This window comes from Hemicordylus capensis, chromosome 12, assembly GCF_027244095.1.
Source record: "Hemicordylus capensis ecotype Gifberg chromosome 12, rHemCap1.1.pri, whole genome shotgun sequence".
Taxonomy (NCBI): domain Eukaryota; kingdom Metazoa; phylum Chordata; class Lepidosauria; order Squamata; family Cordylidae; genus Hemicordylus; species Hemicordylus capensis.
In genome coordinates this window covers 24,284,814-24,302,513 of record NC_069668.1, presented here as the reverse complement: position 1 = coordinate 24,302,513, position 17,700 = coordinate 24,284,814, and positions in this window count along the sequence as shown.

Genomic DNA, 17,700 nt, shown 5'->3' with positions numbered 1-17,700 from the left:
AGACTGCTCCATTCTCTCTCTCTCTCCCACCAAGACTGCTCCATTCTCTCTCTCTCTCTCTCCCACCAAGACTGCTCCATTCTCACACTCTCACACACCCACCAAGACTGCTCCATTCCCTCTCTCTCTCTCTCTCCCCCACCAAGACGGCTCCATTCTCTCTCTCTCTCTCTCCCACCAAGACTGCTCCATTATCTCTCTCTCTCTCTCCCACCAAGACTGCTCCATTCTCTCTCTCTCTCTCTCCCACCAAAACTGCTCCATTCTCTCTCTCTCTCTCACCAAAACTGCTCCATTCTCTTTCTCTTTCTCCCTCCCTCCCTCCCTCTCTCTCACCAAGACTGCTCCTTTCTCAGTCTCTCACCCACCCACCAAGACTGCTCCATTCTCTCTCTCTCTCTCTCCCACCAAGACTGCTCCATTCTCTTTCTCTCTCTTTCACTCTCTGTCCCACCAAGACTGCTCCATTCTCTCTCTCTCTCTCTCTCTCCCACCAAGACTGCTCCATTTTCTCTCTCTCTCTCTCCCACCAAGACTGCTCCATTCTCTCTCTCTCTCCCACAAAGACTGCTCCATTCTCTCTCTCTCTCCCTCCCACCAAGACTGCTCCATTCTCTCTCTCTCTCTCTCTCCCACCAAGACTGCTCCATTCTCACTCTCTCACACACCCACCAAGACTGCCCAATTCCCTCTCTCTCTCTCTCTCTCCCCCACCAAGACGGCTCCATTCTCTCTCTCTCTCTCTCCCAAGACTGCTCCATTTTCTCTCTCTCTCTCTCTCCCTCCGACTGCTCCATTTTCTCTCTCTCTCTCTCCCCCACCAAGACTGCTCCATTCTCTTTCTCTCTCTCCCTCTCTCTCCCACCAAGACTGCTCCATTCTCTCTCTCTTTCTCTCTCTCTCTGCCACCAAGACTGCTCCATTCTCTCTCTCTGTCTCTCCCACCAAGACTGCTCCATTCTCTCTCTCTCTTTCTCTCTGTCTCTCTCTCTCCCACCAAGACTGCTCCATTCTCTCTGTCTCTCTCACCAAGACTGCTCCATTCTCTCTCTCTCTCCCACCAAGACTGCTCCATTCTCTCTCTCTATCTCCCCCAGCAAGACTGCTCCATTCTCTCTCTTTCTCTCTCTCTCCCACCCACCAAGACTGCTCCATTCTCTCTCTCTCTCTCTCCCAACAAGACAGCTCCATTCTCTCTCTCTCTCCCACCAAGACTGCTCCATTCTCTCTCTCTCTCTCCCACCAAGACTGCTCCATTATCTCTCTCCCCCCCCACCAAGACTGCTCCACTCTCTCTCTCTCTCTCCCCCACCCACCAAGACTGCTCCATTCTCTCTCTCCCAAGACAGCTCCATTCTCTCTCTCTCTCTCCCCCCCATCAAGACTGCTCCATTCTCTCTCTCTCTCCCACCCACCAAGACTGCTCCATTCTCTCTCTCTCTCTCTCTGTCTCCCACCAAGACGGCTCCATTCTCACTCTCTCACACACCCACCAAGACTGCTCCATTCCCTCTCTCTCTCCCTCCCACCAAGACTGCTCCATTATCTCTCTCTCTCTCCCACCAAGACTGCTCATTCTCTCTCTCCTCTCCTCCCCACCAAAACTGCTCCATTCTCTCTCTCTCTCCCACCAAAACTGCTCCATTCTCTTTCTCTTTCTCCCTCCCTCCCTCTCTCTCTCTCTCTCACCAAGACTGCTCCTTTCTCAGTCTCTCACCCACCCACCAAGACTGTTCCATTCTCTCTCTCTCTCTCTCCCACCAAGACTGCTCCATTCTCTCTCTCTCTCTTTCACTCTCTCTCCCACCAAGACTGTTCCATTCTCTCTCTCTCCCACCAAGACTGCTCCATTCTCTCTCTCTCTCCCACAAAGACTGCTCCATTCTCTCTCTCTCTCCCACCAAGACTGCTCCATTCTCTCTCTCTCTCTCTCCCACCAAGACTGCTCCATTCTCACAATCTCACACACCCACCAAGACTGCTCCATTCCCTCTCTCTCTCTCTCTCCCCCACCAAGACGGCTCCATTCTCTCTCTCTCTCTCTCCCACCAAGACTGCTCCATTATCTCTCTCTCTCTCTCCCACCAAGACTGCTCCATTCTCTCTCTCTCTCTCTCCCACCAAAACTGCTCCATTCTCTCTCTCTCTCTCACCAAAACTGCTCCATTCTCTTTCTCTTTCTCCCTCCCTCCCTCCCTCTCTCTCACCAAGACTGCTCCTTTCTCAGTCTCTCACCCACCCACCAAGACTGCTCCATTCTCTCTCTCTCTCTCTCCCACCAAGACTGCTCCATTCTCTTTCTCTCTCTTTCACTCTCTGTCCCACCAAGACTGCTCCATTCTCTCTCTCTCTCTCTCTCTCCCACCAAGACTGCTCCATTTTCTCTCTCTCTCTCTCCCACCAAGACTGCTCCATTCTCTCTCTCTCTCCCACAAAGACTGCTCCATTCTCTCTCTCTCTCCCTCCCACCAAGACTGCTCCATTCTCTCTCTCTCTCTCTCTCCCACCAAGACTGCTCCATTCTCACTCTCTCACACACCCACCAAGACTGCCCAATTCCCTCTCTCTCTCTCTCTCTCCCCCACCAAGACGGCTCCATTCTCTCTCTCTCTCTCTCCCAAGACTGCTCCATTTTCTCTCTCTCTCTCTCTCCCTCCGACTGCTCCATTTTCTCTCTCTCTCTCTCCCCCACCAAGACTGCTCCATTCTCTTTCTCTCTCTCCCTCTCTCTCCCACCAAGACTGCTCCATTCTCTCTCTCTTTCTCTCTCTCTCTGCCACCAAGACTGCTCCATTCTCTCTCTCTGTCTCTCCCACCAAGACTGCTCCATTCTCTCTCTCTCTTTCTCTCTGTCTCTCTCTCTCCCACCAAGACTGCTCCATTCTCTCTGTCTCTCTCACCAAGACTGCTCCATTCTCTCTCTCTCTCCCACCAAGACTGCTCCATTCTCTCTCTCTATCTCCCCCAGCAAGACTGCTCCATTCTCTCTCTTTCTCTCTCTCTCCCACCCACCAAGACTGCTCCATTCTCTCTCTCTCCCAATAAGACTGCTCCATTCTCTCTCTCTCTCCCCCCCCACCAAGACTGCTCCATTCTCTCTCTATCTCCCACCCACCAAGACTGTTTCATTCTCTCTCTCTCTCTCTCTCTCTGTCTCCCACAAAGACGGCTCCATTCTCACTCTCTCACACACCCACCAAAACTGCTCCATTCTCTCTATCTCTCTCTCCCACCAAGACTGCTACATTCTCTCTCTCTCTCTCTCCCACCAAGACTGCTCCATTCTCTCTCTCTCTCTCCCACCAAAACTGCTCCATTCTCTCTCTCTCTCTCCCACCAAGACTGCTCCATTCTCTTTCTCCCTCCCTCCCTCCCTCCCTCTCACCAAGACTGCTCCATTCTTACTCTCTCACACACCCAGCAAGACTGCTCCATTCTCTCTCTCTCTCTTTCCCACCAAGACCGCTCCATTCTCTCTCTCTTTCCCACCAAGACTGCTCCATTCTCTCTCTCTCCCACCAAGACTGCTCCATTCTCTTTCTCTCTCTCCCACCAAGACTGCTCCATTCTCTCTCTCTCTCTTTCTCTCTCTTCCACCAAGACGGCTCCATTCTCTCTCTCTCCCTCCCACCAAGATGGCTCCATTCTCTCTCTCTCTCTCCCACCAAGACTGCTCCATTCTCTCTCTCTCTCTTTCCCACCAAGACTGCTCCATTCTCTCTCTCTTTCTCCCCCACCAAAACTGCTCCATTCTCTCTCTATCTCTCTCTCTCCCAAGACTGCTCCATTTTCTCTCTCTCTCTCTCTCCCCCACCAAGACTGTTCAATTCTCTTTCTCTCTCTCCCACCAAGACTGCTCCATTCTCTCTCTTTCTCTCTCTCTCTCCCACCAAGACTGCTCCATTCTCTCTCTCTCTCACCAAGACTGCTCCATTCTCTCTCTCTTTTTTTTTCTCTCTCTCTCTCCCAGCAAGACTGCTCCATTCTCTCTCTCTCTCTCACCAAGACTGCTCCATTCTCTCTCTCTCTCCCACCAAGACTGCTCCATTCTCTCTCTCTCTCTCTCCCACCAAGACTGCTCCATTCTCACACTCTCACACACCCACCAAGACTGCTCCATTCCCTCTCTCTCTCTCTCTCCCCCACCAAGACGGCTCCATTCTCTCTCTCTCTCTCTCCCACCAAGACTGCTCCATTATCTCTCTCTCTCTCTCCCACCAAGACTGCTCCATTCTCTCTCTCTCTCTCTCCCACCAAAACTGCTCCATTCTCTCTCTCTCTCTCACCAAAACTGCTCCATTCTCTTTCTCTTTCTCCCTCCCTCCCTCCCTCTCTCTCACCAAGACTGCTCCTTTCTCAGTCTCTCACCCACCCACCAAGACTGCTCCATTCTCTCTCTCTCTCTCTCCCACCAAGACTGCTCCATTCTCTTTCTCTCTCTTTCACTCTCTGTCCCACCAAGACTGCTCCATTCTCTCTCTCTCTCTCTCTCTCTCCCACCAAGACTGCTCCATTTTCTCTCTCTCTCTCTCCCACCAAGACTGCTCCATTCTCTCTCTCTCTCCCACAAAGACTGCTCCATTCTCTCTCTCTCTCCCTCCCACCAAGACTGCTCCATTCTCTCTCTCTCTCTCTCTCCCACCAAGACTGCTCCATTCTCACTCTCTCACACACCCACCAAGACTGCCCAATTCCCTCTCTCTCTCTCTCTCTCCCCCACCAAGACGGCTCCATTCTCTCTCTCTCTCTCTCCCAAGACTGCTCCATTTTCTCTCTCTCTCTCTCTCCCTCCGACTGCTCCATTTTCTCTCTCTCTCTCTCCCCCACCAAGACTGCTCCATTCTCTTTCTCTCTCTCCCTCTCTCTCCCACCAAGACTGCTCCATTCTCTCTCTCTTTCTCTCTCTCTCTGCCACCAAGACTGCTCCATTCTCTCTCTCTGTCTCTCCCACCAAGACTGCTCCATTCTCTCTCTCTCTTTCTCTCTGTCTCTCTCTCTCCCACCAAGACTGCTCCATTCTCTCTGTCTCTCTCACCAAGACTGCTCCATTCTCTCTCTCTCTCCCACCAAGACTGCTCCATTCTCTCTCTCTATCTCCCCCAGCAAGACTGCTCCATTCTCTCTCTTTCTCTCTCTCTCCCACCCACCAAGACTGCTCCATTCTCTCTCTCTCCCAATAAGACTGCTCCATTCTCTCTCTCTCTCCCCCCCACCAAGACTGCTCCATTCTCTCTCTATCTCCCACCCACCAAGACTGTTTCATTCTCTCTCTCTCTCTCTCTCTCTGTCTCCCACAAAGACGGCTCCATTCTCACTCTCTCACACACCCACCAAAACTGCTCCATTCTCTCTATCTCTCTCTCCCACCAAGACTGCTACATTCTCTCTCTCTCTCTTTCCCACCAAGACTGCTCCATTCTCTCTCTCTCTCTCCCACCAAAACTGCTCCATTCTCTCTCTCTCTCTCCCACCAAGACTGCTCCATTCTCTTTCTCCCTCCCTCCCTCCCTCCCTCTCACCAAGACTGCTCCATTCTTACTCTCTCACACACCCAGCAAGACTGCTCCATTCTCTCTCTCTCTCTTTCCCACCAAGACCGCTCCATTCTCTCTCTCTTTCCCACCAAGACTGCTCCATTCTCTCTCTCTCCCACCAAGACTGCTCCATTCTCTTTCTCTCTCTCTCCCAGCAAGACTGCTCCATTCTCTCTCTCTCTCTTTCTCTCTCTTCCACCAAGACGGCTCCATTCTCTCTCTCTCCCTCCCACCAAGATGGCTCCATTCTCTCTCTCTCTCTCCCACCAAGACTGCTCCATTCTCTCTCTCTCTCTTTCCCACCAAGACTGCTCCATTCTCTCTCTCTTTCTCCCCCACCAAAACTGCTCCATTCTCTCTCTATCTCTCTCTCTCCCAAGACTGCTCCATTTTCTCTCTCTCTCTCTCTCCCCCACCAAGACTGTTCAATTCTCTTTCTCTCTCTCCCACCAAGACTGCTCCATTCTCTCTCTTTCTCTCTCTCTCTCCCACCAAGACTGCTCCATTCTCTCTCTCTCTCACCAAGACTGCTCCATTCTCTCTCTCTTTTTTTTCTCTCTCTCTCTCCCAGCAAGACTGCTCCATTCTCTCTCTCTCTCTCACCAAGACTGCTCCATTCTCTCTCTCTCTCTCCCACCAAGACTGCTCCATTCTCTCTCTTTCTCCCACCAAGACTTCTCCATTCTCTCTCTCTCTCCCACCAAGAATGCTCCATTATCTCTCTATCTCTCTCCCCCAGCAAGACTGCTCCATTCTCTCTCTCCCTCCCACCCACCAAGACTGCTCCATTCTCTCTCTCTCTCTCTCTCTCTCTCTCTCTCTCTCTCTCTCTCTCTCCCACCAAGACTGCTCCATTCTCACTCTCTCACACTCCAACCAAGACTGCTCCATTCTCTCTCTCTCTCCCACCAAGACTGCTCCATTCTCTCTCTCTCTCTCCCACCAAGACAGCTCCATTCTCTCTCTCTCTCCCACCAAGACTGCTCCATTCTCTCTCTCTCTCTCCCACCAAGACTGCTCCATTATCTCTCTCTCCCCCCCACCAAGACTGCTCCACTCTCTCTCTCTCCCCCATCCACCAAGACTGCTCCATTCTCTCTCTCCCAAGACAGCTCCATTCTCTTTCTCTCTCTCCCCCCCATCAAGACTGCTCCATTCTCTCTCTCTCTCCCACCCACCAAGACTGCTCCATTCTCTCTCTCTCTCTCTCTCTTTCTCCCACCAAGACGGCTCCATTCTCACTCTCTCACACATCCACCAAGACTGCTCCATTCCCTCTCTCTCCCCCTCCCACCAAGACTGCTCCATTATCTCTCTCTCTCTCTCCCACCAAGACTGCTCCATTCTCTCTCTCTCTCTCCCCCACCAAAACTGCTCCATTCTCTTTCTCTTTCTCCCTCCCTCCCTCTCTCTCTCTCTCTCACCAAGACTGCTCCTTTCTCAGTCTCTCACCCACCCACCAAGACTGTTCCATTCTCTCTCTCTCTCTCTCCCACCAAGATTGCTCCATTCTCTCTCTCTCTCTTTCACTCTCTCTCCCACAAAGACTGCTCCATTCTCTCTCTCTCTCTCCCACCAAGACTGCTCCATTCTCTCTCTCTCTCTCTCCCACCAAGACTGCTCCAATCTCTCTCTCTCTCTCCCACCAAGACTGCTCCATTCTCTCCCTCCCTCCCACCAAGACTGCTCCATTCTCTCTCTCTCTCTCCCACCAAGACTGCTCCATTCTCTCCCTCCCTCCCAACAAGACTGCTCCATTCTCTCTCTCTCTCCCACCACCAAGACTGCTCCAGTCCCTCTCTCTCTCTCCCACCAAGACTGCTCCATTCTCTCTCCCTCTCTCTCCCACCAAGACTGCTCCATTCTCTCTCTCTCTCTCTCTCCCCCACCAACACTGCTCCATTCTCTCCCTCCCTCCCACCAAGGCTGCTCCATTCTCTCTCTCTCTCTCTCCCACCAAGACTGCTCCATTTTCGCTCTCTCTCCCACCAACACTGCTCCATTCTCTCTCTCTCTTTCTCTCTCCCACCAAGACTGCTCCATTCTCTCTCTCTCTCTCTCTTTCTCTCTCCCCCACCAACACTGCTCCATTCTCTCCCTCCCTCCCACCAAGACTGCTTCATTCTCTCTCTCTCTCTCTCTCTCCCACCAAGACTGCTACATTTTCTCTCTCTCTCCCCCTCTCTCCCACAAAGACTGCTCCATTCTCTCTCTCTCTCCCCCCCACCAAGACTGCTCCATTCCCCCTCTCTCTCCCACCAAGACTGCTCCATTCTCTCTCTCTCTCCCACCAAGAGTGCTCCATTCTCTCTCTCTCCCACCAAGACTGCTCCATTCTCTCTCTCTCTCTCTCCCCCACCAACACTGATCCATTCTCTCCCTCCCTCCCACCAAGACTGCTCCATTCTCTCTCTCTCTCTCCCTCTCTCCCACCAAGACTGCTCCATTCTCTCTCTCTCTCCCTCCCACCAGGACTGCTCCATTCTCTCTCTCTCTCTCCCTCCCACCAAGACTGCTCCATTCTCTCTCTATCTCTCCCTCCCACCAAGACTGCTCCATTCTCTCTATCTCTCCCTCTCTCCCACCAAGACGGCTACATTCTCTCTCTCTCTCTCTCCCTCCCACCAAGACTGCTCCATTCTCTCTCTCTCTTTCTCCCACCAAAACTGCTCCATTCTCTCTCTCTCCCACCAACACGGCTTCATTCTCTCTCTCTCTCTCTGTTTCCCACCAAGACTGCTCCATTCTGTCTGTCTGTCTCTCTCTCTCCCACCAAGACTGCTCCATTCTCTCTCTCTCTCTCTCTCCCACCAAGACTGCTACATTCTATCTCTCCCTCCCACCAAGACTGCTCCATCCTCTCTCTCTCTCTCTCTCTCTCCCACCAAGACTGCTCCATTCTCACTCTCTAACACACCCACCAAGACTGCTCCATTCTTTGTCTCCCTCTCTCTCTCTCTCCCCCACCAAGACTGCTCCATTCTCTCTCTCTCTCTCTCCCAAGACTGCTCCATTTTTTCTCTCTCTCTCCCACCAAGACTGCTCCATTCTCTCTGTATCTCTCTCTCTTCCAAGACTGCTCCATTTTCTCTCTCTCTCTCTCTCCCTCCCACCAAGACTGCTCCAATCTCTCTCTCTCTACCACCAAGATTGCTCCATTCTCTCTCTCTCTCTCTCCCCCACCAAGACTGCTTCATTCTCACTCTCTCTCTCTCTGTTTCCCACCAAGACTGCTTCATTCTCTCTCTCTCTCTCTCTCTCTCTCTCCCCCACCAAGACTGCGCCATTCTCTCTCTCCCCCCCCACCAAGACTGCTTCATTCTCTCTCTCTCTCTCTCCCCCCACCAAGACTGCTTCATTCTCTCTCTCTCTCTCCCACCAAGACTGCTCCATTCTCTCTCTCTCTCTCTCCCCCACCAAGACTGCTCCATTCTCTCTCTCTCTCTCCCCCACCAAGACTGCTTCTTTCTCTCTCTCTCTCTCCCCCACCAAGACTGCTTCATTCTCTATCTCTCTCTCTCTCCAACCAAGACTGCTCCATTCTCTCTCTCTCTCTCTCCCACCAAGACTGCTCCATTCTCTCTCTCTCTCCCACCAAGACTGCTCCATTCTCTCTCTCTCTCTCTCTCTCTCCCACCAAGACTGCTCCATTCTCTCTCTCTCTCTCTCTCCCACCAAGACTGCTCCATTCTGTCTGTCTGTCTCTCTCTCTCCCACCAAGACTGCTCCATTCTCTCTCTCTCTCCCACCAAGACTGCTCGATTCTCTGTCTCTCTCCCTCCCACCAAGACTGCTCCATTCTCTCTCTCTCTCTCCCACCAAGACGGCTCCATTCTCTCTCTCTCTCTCTCTCCCACCAAGACTGCTCCATTCTATCTCTCTCCCACCAAGACTGCTCGATTCTCTCTCTCTCTCTCTCTCTCTCTGTCTCCCACCAACACTGCTCCATTCTCTCTCTCTCTCTCTCCCACCAAGACTGCTCCATTCTCTCTCTCTCTCTCCCACCAAGACTGCTCCATTCTCTCTCTCTCTCCCACCAAGACTGCTCCATTCTCTCTCTCTCTCTCTCTCTCCCCCACCAAGACTGCTTCATTCTCACTCTCTCTCTCTCTGTTTCCCACCAAGACTGCTTCATTCTCTCTCTCTCTCTCTCCCCCACCAAGACTGCGCCATTCTCTCTCTCTCTCCCTCCCCACCAAGACTGCTTCATTCTCTCTCTCTCTCTCTCTCTCTCTCCCTCCTCCACCAACAGTGCTCCATTCTCTCCCTCCCTCCCACCAAGACGGCTCCATTCTCTCTCTCTCTCTCCCACCAAGACTGCTCCATTTTCTCTCTCTCCCACCAAGACTGCTCCATTCTCTCTCTCTCTTTCTCCCTCCCACCAAGAGTGCTCCATTCTCTCTCTCTCTCTCTCCCTCTCCCACCAAGACTGCTCCATTCTCTCTCTCCCTCCCACCAAGACTGCTTCATTCTCTCTCTCTCTCTCTCCCCCACCAAGACTGCTCCATTCTCTCTCTGTCCCTCCCACCAAGACTGCTTCATTCTCTCTCTCTCTCTCTCTCTCTCTCTCTCCCCCCTCCCACCAACACGTCTTCATTCTCTCTCTCTCTCTCACTCTCTGTTTCCCTCCAAGACTGCTCCATTCTGTCTGTCTGTCTCCCTCTCTATCTCCCACTAAGACTGCTCCATTCTCTCTCTTTCTCTCCCACCAAGACTGCTCCATTCTCTTTCTCTCTCTCTCTATCTTCCACCAAGACTGCTCCATTCTCTCTCTCTCTCCCACCAAGACTGCTCCATTCTCTCTCTCTCTCTCTCTCTCTCTCCCACAAAGACTGCTCCATTCTCACTCTCTCACACACCCACCAAGACTGCTCCATTCCCTCTCTCTCTCCCAAAACTGCTCCATTTTCTCTCTCTCTCTCTCTCCCACCAAGACTGCTCCATTTTCTCTCTCTCTCTCCCCCACCAAGACTGCTCCATTCACTCTCTCTCTCTCTCTCTCTCACCAAGACTGCTACATTCTCTCTCTTTCTCTCTCTCTCCCACCAAGACTGCTCCATTCTCTCTCTCTCTCCCACCAAGACTGCTCCATTCTCTCTCTCTCTCCATTCTCTCTCTCTCTCCCACCAAGACTGCTCCATTCTCTCTCTTTCTCTCCCACCAAGACTGCTCCATTCTCTCTCTCTCTCTCCCCCACCAAGACTGCTCCATTCTCTCTCTCTCTCTCTCTCTCTCTCCCACCAAGACAGCACCATTCTCTCTCTCTCTCCCACCAAGACTGCTCCATTCTCTCTGTCTCTCCCTCCCACCAAGACTGCTCCATTCTCTCTCTCTCTCCCAAGACTGCTCCATTTTCTCTCTCTCTCTCTCTCTCCCACCAAGACTGCTCCATTCTCTCTCTCTCTCTCTCCCACCAAGACTGCTAAATTCTCTCTCTCCCCCACTAAGACTGCTCCATTCTCTCTCTTTCTCTCTCTCTCCCACCAAGACTACTCCATTCTCTCTCTCTCTCTCCCACCAAGACTGCTCCATTTTCTCTCTTTCTCTCTCACCCCCACCAAGACTGCTCCATTCTCTCTCTCTCTCTCTCTCTCTCCCCCACCAAGACTGCTCCATTCTCTCTCTTTCTCTCTCTCTCCCACCAAGACTGCTCCATTCTCTCTCTCTCTCTCCCACCAAGACTGCTCCATTCTCTCTCTCTTTTTCTCTCTCTCTTTCCCACCAAGACTGCTCCATTCTCTCTCTATCTCACCAAGACTGCTCCATTCTCTCTCTTTCTCTCTCTCTCCCACCAAGACTGCTCCATTCTCTCTCTATCTCCCACCAAGACTGCTCCATTCTCTCACTCTCTCTCTCCCACCAAGACTGCTCCATTCGCTCTATCACTCTCGATCCCAAAAAGACTGCTCCATTCTCTTTCTCTTTCTCCCCCCTCTCTCTCTCCCACCAAGACTGCTCCATTCTCACTCTCTCACACACACACCAAGACTGCTCCATTCTCTCTCTCTCTCTCCCACCAAGACTGCTCCTCTCTCTCTCTCTCTCCCACCAAGACTGCTCAATTCTCTCTCTCTCCCTATCCCACCAAGACTGCTCTATTCTCTTTCTCTTTCTCCCTCCCTCTCTCTCTCTCTCCCAAGACTGCTCCATTCTCTCTCTCTCTCTCCCACCAAAACTGCTCCATTCTTTTTCTCTCTGTCTCCCACCAAGACTGCTCCATTCCCACTCTCTCACACACCCACAAAGACTGCTCCATTCTCTACCCCCTCTCTCTCCCACCAAGACTGCTCCATTCTCTTTCTCTCACTCTCTTTCCCACCAAGACTGCTCCATTCTCTCTCTCTCCCTCTCCCTCTCTCTCTCTCTCTCTCCCACGAAGACTGCTCCATTCTCTTTCTCTTTCTCCCTCTCTCCCACCAAGACTGCTCCATTCTCACTCTCTCACACACCCACCAAGACTGCTCCATTATCTCTCTCTTTCTCTCCGAACAAGAGTGCTCCATTCTCTCTCTCTCTCTCCCAAGACTGCTCCATTCTCTCTTTCTCTCTCTCTCTCCCACCAAGACTGCTCCATTCTCTCTCTCTCTCCCACCAAGACTGCTACATTCTCTCTCTCCCTCCCACCAAGACTTCTCCATTCTCTCTCTCTCTCTCCCTCCCTCCCACCCACTAAGACTGCTCCATTCTCTCTCTCTCTCTCTCTTTCTCTCTCTCTCTCTCCCACCAAGACTGCTCCATTTTCTCTCTCTCTCTCCCACCAAGACTGCTCCATTCTCTCTCTCTCTCTCTCTCCCACCAAGACTGCTCCATTCTCTTTCTCTCTCTCTCTCTCTCTCCCACCAAGACTGCTCCATTGTCTCTCTCTCTCCGACCAAGACTGCTCCATTCTCTCTCTCTCTCTCTCCCACCAAGACTGCTACATTCTCTCTCTCCCTCCCACCAAGACTGCTCCATTCTCTCTGTCTCTCTCTCTCTCCCACCAAGACTGCTCCATTCTCTCTCTCTCTCACCCACCAAGACTGCTTCATTCTCTCTCTCTCTCTCTGTTTCCAACCAAGACTGCTTCATTCTCTCTCTCTCTCTCTCTCTCTCTGTTTCCCACCAAGACTGCTCCATTCTGTCTGTCTGTCTCTCTCTCTCTCCCACCAAGACTGCTCGATTCTCTCTCTCTCTCCCACCAAGACTGCTCGATTCTCTCTCTCTCTCTCTCTCTCTGTCTGCCACCAAGACTGCTCCATTCTCTCTCTCTCTCTCACTCACTCTCTCCCACCAAGACTGCTCCATTCTCTCTCTCTCCCACCAAGATTGCTCCATTCTCTCTCTCTCTCTCTCCCACCAAGAATGCTCCATTCTCTCTCTCCCTCCCACCAAGACTGCTCCATTCTCTCTCTCTCGCACCAAGACTGCTCCACTCTCTATCTCTCTCTCTCCCACCAAGAATGCTCCATTCTCTCTCTCCCTCCCACCAAGACTGCTCCATTCTCTCTCTCTCCCCCCCACCAAGACTGCTCGATTCCACCCTCTCTCTCCCACCAAGACTGCTCCATTCCCTCTCTCTTTCTCTCCCACCAAGACTGCTCCATTCTCTCTCTCTCCCCCACCAACACTGCTCCATTCTCTCCCTCCCTCCCACCAAGACTGCTCCATTCTCTCTCTCTCTCTCTCTCTCTCTCTCTCTCCCACCAAGACTGCTCCATTCTCTCTCTCTCCCTCTCTCCCACCAAGACTGCTCCATTCTCTCTCTCTCTCCCTCTCTCCCACCAAGACTGCTCCATTCTCTCTCTCTCTCTCCCTCCCACCAAGACTGCTCCATTCTCTCTCTCTCTCCCACCAAGACCGCTCCATTCTCTCTCTCCCTCCCACCAAGACCGCTACATTCTCTCTCTCTCTCTCCCCCCACCAAGACTGCTCCATTCCCTCTCTCTCTCTCTCCCACCAAGGCTGCTCCATTCTCTCTCTCTCTCTCTCCCACCAAGACTGCTCCATTCTCTCTCTCTCTCCCACCAAGACTGCTCCATTCTCTCCCTCCCTCCCACCAAGACTGCTCCATTCTCTCTCTCTCTCTCTCCCACCAAGACTGCTCCATTCTCTCTCTCTCCCCCCACCAAGACTGCTCCATTCTCTCTCTCTCTCTCTCTCTCCCACCAAGACTGCTCAATTTTCGCTCTCTCTCCCACCAAGACTGCTCCATTCTCTCTCTCTCTTTCTCTCTCCCACCAAGAGTGCTCCATTCTCTCTCTCTCTCTCTCTCTCTCTCTCTCTCCCCCACCAACACTGCTCCATTCTCTCCCTCCCTCCCACCAAGACTGCTTCATTCTCTCTCTCTCTCTCTCTCCCACCAAGACTGCTACATTCTCTCTCTCTCTCTCCCCCTCTCTCCCACAAAGACTGCTCCATTCTCTCTCTCTCCCCCCCACCAAGACTGCTCCATTCCCCCTCTATCTCCCACTAAGACTGCTCCATTCTCTCTCTCTCTCCCACCAAGACTGCTCCATTCTCTCTCTCTCCCACCAAGACTGCTCCATTCTCTCTCTCTCTCCCCCACCAACACTGATCCATTCTCTCCCTCCCTCCCACCAAGACTGCTCCATTCTCTCTCTCTCTCTCTCCCACCAAGACTGCTCCATTCTCTCTCTCTCTCTCTCCCTCTCTCCCACCAAGACTGCTCCATTCTCTCTCTCTCTCCCTCCCACCAAGACTGCGCCATTCTCTCTCTCTCTCTCCCTCTCACCAAGACTGCTCCATTCACTCTCTATCTCTCCCTCCCACCAAGACTGCTCCATTCTCTCTATCTCTCCCTCTCTCCCACCAAGACTGCTACATTCTCTCTCTCTCTCTCTCTCTCCCTCCCACCAAGACTGCTCCATTCTCTCTCTCTCTTTCTCCCACCAAAACTGCTCCATTCTCTCTCTCTCCCACCAACACGGCTTCATTCTCTCTCTCTCTCTCTGTTTCCCACCAAGACTGCTCCATTCTGTCTGTCTGTCTGTCTCTCTCTCTCCCACCAAGACTGCTCCATTCTCTCTCTCTCTCTCCCACCAAGACTGCTACATTCTATCTCTCCCTCCCACCAAGACTGCTCTATTCTCTCTCTCTCTCTCCCACCAAGACTGCTCCATTCTCACTCTCTAACACACCCACCAAGACTGCTCCATTCTCTGTCTCCCTCTCTCTCTCTCTCTGTCTCCCACCAAGACTGCACCATTCTCTCTCTCTCTCCCACCAAGACTGCTCCATTCTCTCTCTCTATCTCCCCCAGCAAGACTGCTCCATTCTCTCTCTCTCTCTCTCTCTCCCACCCACCAAGACTGCTCCATTCTCTCTCTCTCCCAATAAGACTGCTCCATTCTCTCTCTCTCTCCCCCCCACCAAGACTGCTCCATTCTCTCTCTATCTCCCACCCACCAAGACTGCTTCATTCTCTCTCTCTCTCTCTGTCTCCCACCAAGACGGCTCCATTCTCACTCTCTCACACACCCACCAAAACTGCTCCATTCTCTCTATCTCTCTCTCCCACCAAGACTGCTACATTCTCTCTCTCTCTCTCCCACCAAGACTGCTCCATTCTCTTTCTCCCTCCCTCCCTCCCTCCCTCCCTCTCACCAAGACTGCTCCATTCTCACTCTCTCACACACCCAGCAAGACTGCTCCATTCTCTCTCTCTCTCTTTCCCACCAAGACCGCTCCATTCTCTCTCTCTTTCCCACCAAGACTGCTCCATTCTCTCTCTCTCCCACCAAGAGGGCTCCATTCTCTCTCTCTCTCTCTCTCTCACCAAGACTGCTCCATTCTCTCTCTCTCTCTTTCTCTCTCTTCCACCAAGACTGCTCCATTCTCTCTCTCTCCCTCCCACCAAGATGGCTCCATTCTCTCTCTCTCTCTCCCACCAAGACTGCTCCATTCTCTCTCTCTCTCTTTCCCACCAAGACTGCTCCATTTTCTCTCTCTTTCTCCCCCACCAAAACTGCTCCATTCTCTCTCTATCTCTATCTCTCCCAAGACTGCTCCATTTTCTCTCTCTCTCTCTCTCCCCCACCAAGACTGTTCAATTCTCTTTCTCTCTCTCCCACCAAGACTGCTCCATTCTCTCTCTTTCTCTCTCTCTCTCCCACCAAGACTGCTCCATTCTCTCTCTCTCACCAAGACTGCTCCATTCTCTCTCTCATTTTTTCTCTCTCTCTCTCTCCCAGCAAGACTGCTCCATTCTCTCTCTCTCTCTCACCAAGACTGCTCCATTCTCTCTCTCTCTCTCCCACCAAGACTGCTCCATTCTCTCTCTTTCTCCCACCAAGACTGCTCCATTCTCTCTCTCTCTCCCACCAAGAATGCTCCATTATCTCTCTATCTCTCTCCTCCAGCAAGACTGCCCCATTCTCTCTCTCTCTCCCACCCACCAAGACTGCTCCATTCTCTCTTTCTCTCTCTCTGTCTCCCACCAAGACTGCTCCATTCTCACTATCTCACACTCCAACCAAGACTGCTCCATTCTCTCTCTCTCTCCCACGAAGACTGCTCCATTCTCTCTCTCTCTCTCTCCCACCAAGACAGCTCCATTCTCTCTCTCTCTCCCACCAAGACTGCTCCATTCTCTCTCTCTCTCCCACCAAGACTGCTCCATTTTCTCTCTCTCTCTCCCACCAAGACTGCTCCATTATCTCTCTCTCTCCCCCCCACCAAGACTGCTCCACTCTCTCTCTCCCTCTCCCCCACCCACCAAGACTGCTCCATTCTCTCTCTCCCAAGACATCTCCATTCTCTCTCTCTCTCTCCCCCCCATCAAGACTGCTCCATTCTCTCTCTCTCTCCCACCCACCAAGACTGCTCCATTCTCTCTCTCTCTCTCCCACCAAGACGGCTCCATTCTCACTCTCTCACACACCCACCAAGACTGCTCCATTCCCTCTCTCTCTCCCTCCCACCAAGACTGCTCCATTATCTCTCTCTCTCTCTCCCACCAAGACTGCTCCATTCTCTCTCTCTCTCTCCCCCACCAAAACTGCTCCATTCTCTCTCTCTCTCCCACCAAAACTGCTCCATTCTCTTTCTCTTTCTCCCTCCCTCCCTCTCTCTCTCTCTCTCTCTCTCTCACCAAGACTGCTCCTTTCTCAGTCTCTCACCCACCCACCAAGACTGTTCCATTCTCTCTCTCTCTCCCACCAAGACTGCTCCATTCTCTCTCTCTCTCTTTCACTCTCTCTCCCACCAAGACTGCTCCATTCTCTCTCTCTCTCTCTCCCACCAAGACTGCTCCATTCTCACTCTCTCACACACCCACCAAGACAGCTCCATTCCCTCTCTCTCTCTCTCCCCCACCAAGACGGCTCCATTCTCTCTCTCTCTCTCCCAAGACTGCTCCATTTTCTCTCTCTCTCTCTCTCCCACCGACGGCTCCATTTTCTCTCTCTCTCTCTCCCCCACCAAGACTGCTCCATTCTCTTTCTCTCTCTCCCTCTCTCTCCCACCAAGACTGCTCCATTCTCTCTCTCTCTGCCACCAAGACTGCTCCATTCTCTCTCTCTGTCTCTCCCACCAAGACTGCTCCATTCTCTCTCTCTCTCCCACCAAGACTGCTCCATTCTCTCTCTCTCTCCCACCAAGACTGCTCCATTCTCTCTCTCTTTCCCCCACCAAGACTGCTCCATTCTCTCTCTCTCTCTCTCCCACCCACCAAGACTGCTCCATTCTCTCTCTCTTTCCCCCACCAAGACTGCTCCATTCTCTCTCTCTCTCTCTCCCACCCACCAAGACTGCTCCATTCTCTCTCTCTCTCTCTCTCCCTGTCTCCCACCAAGACTGCTCCATTCTCACTCTCACACTCCAACCAAGACTGCTCCATTCTCTCTCTCTCTCTCTCCCATCAAGACTGCTCCATTCTCTCTCTCTCTCTCTCTCCCACCAAGACCGCTCCATTCTCCCTCTCTCTGTCTCTCCCACCAAGGCCGCTCCATTCTCTCTCTCTCTCCCACCAAGACTGCTCCATTCTCTCTCTCTCTCTCCCACCAAGACTGCTCCATTCTCACTTTCTCACACACCCACCAAGACTGCTCCATTCTCTCTATCTCTCTCTCCCACCAAGACTGCTCCATTCTCTCTCTCGCTCTCTCCCACCAAGACTGCTCCATTCTCTCTCTCTCTCTCCCACCAAAACTGCTCCATTCTCTCCCTC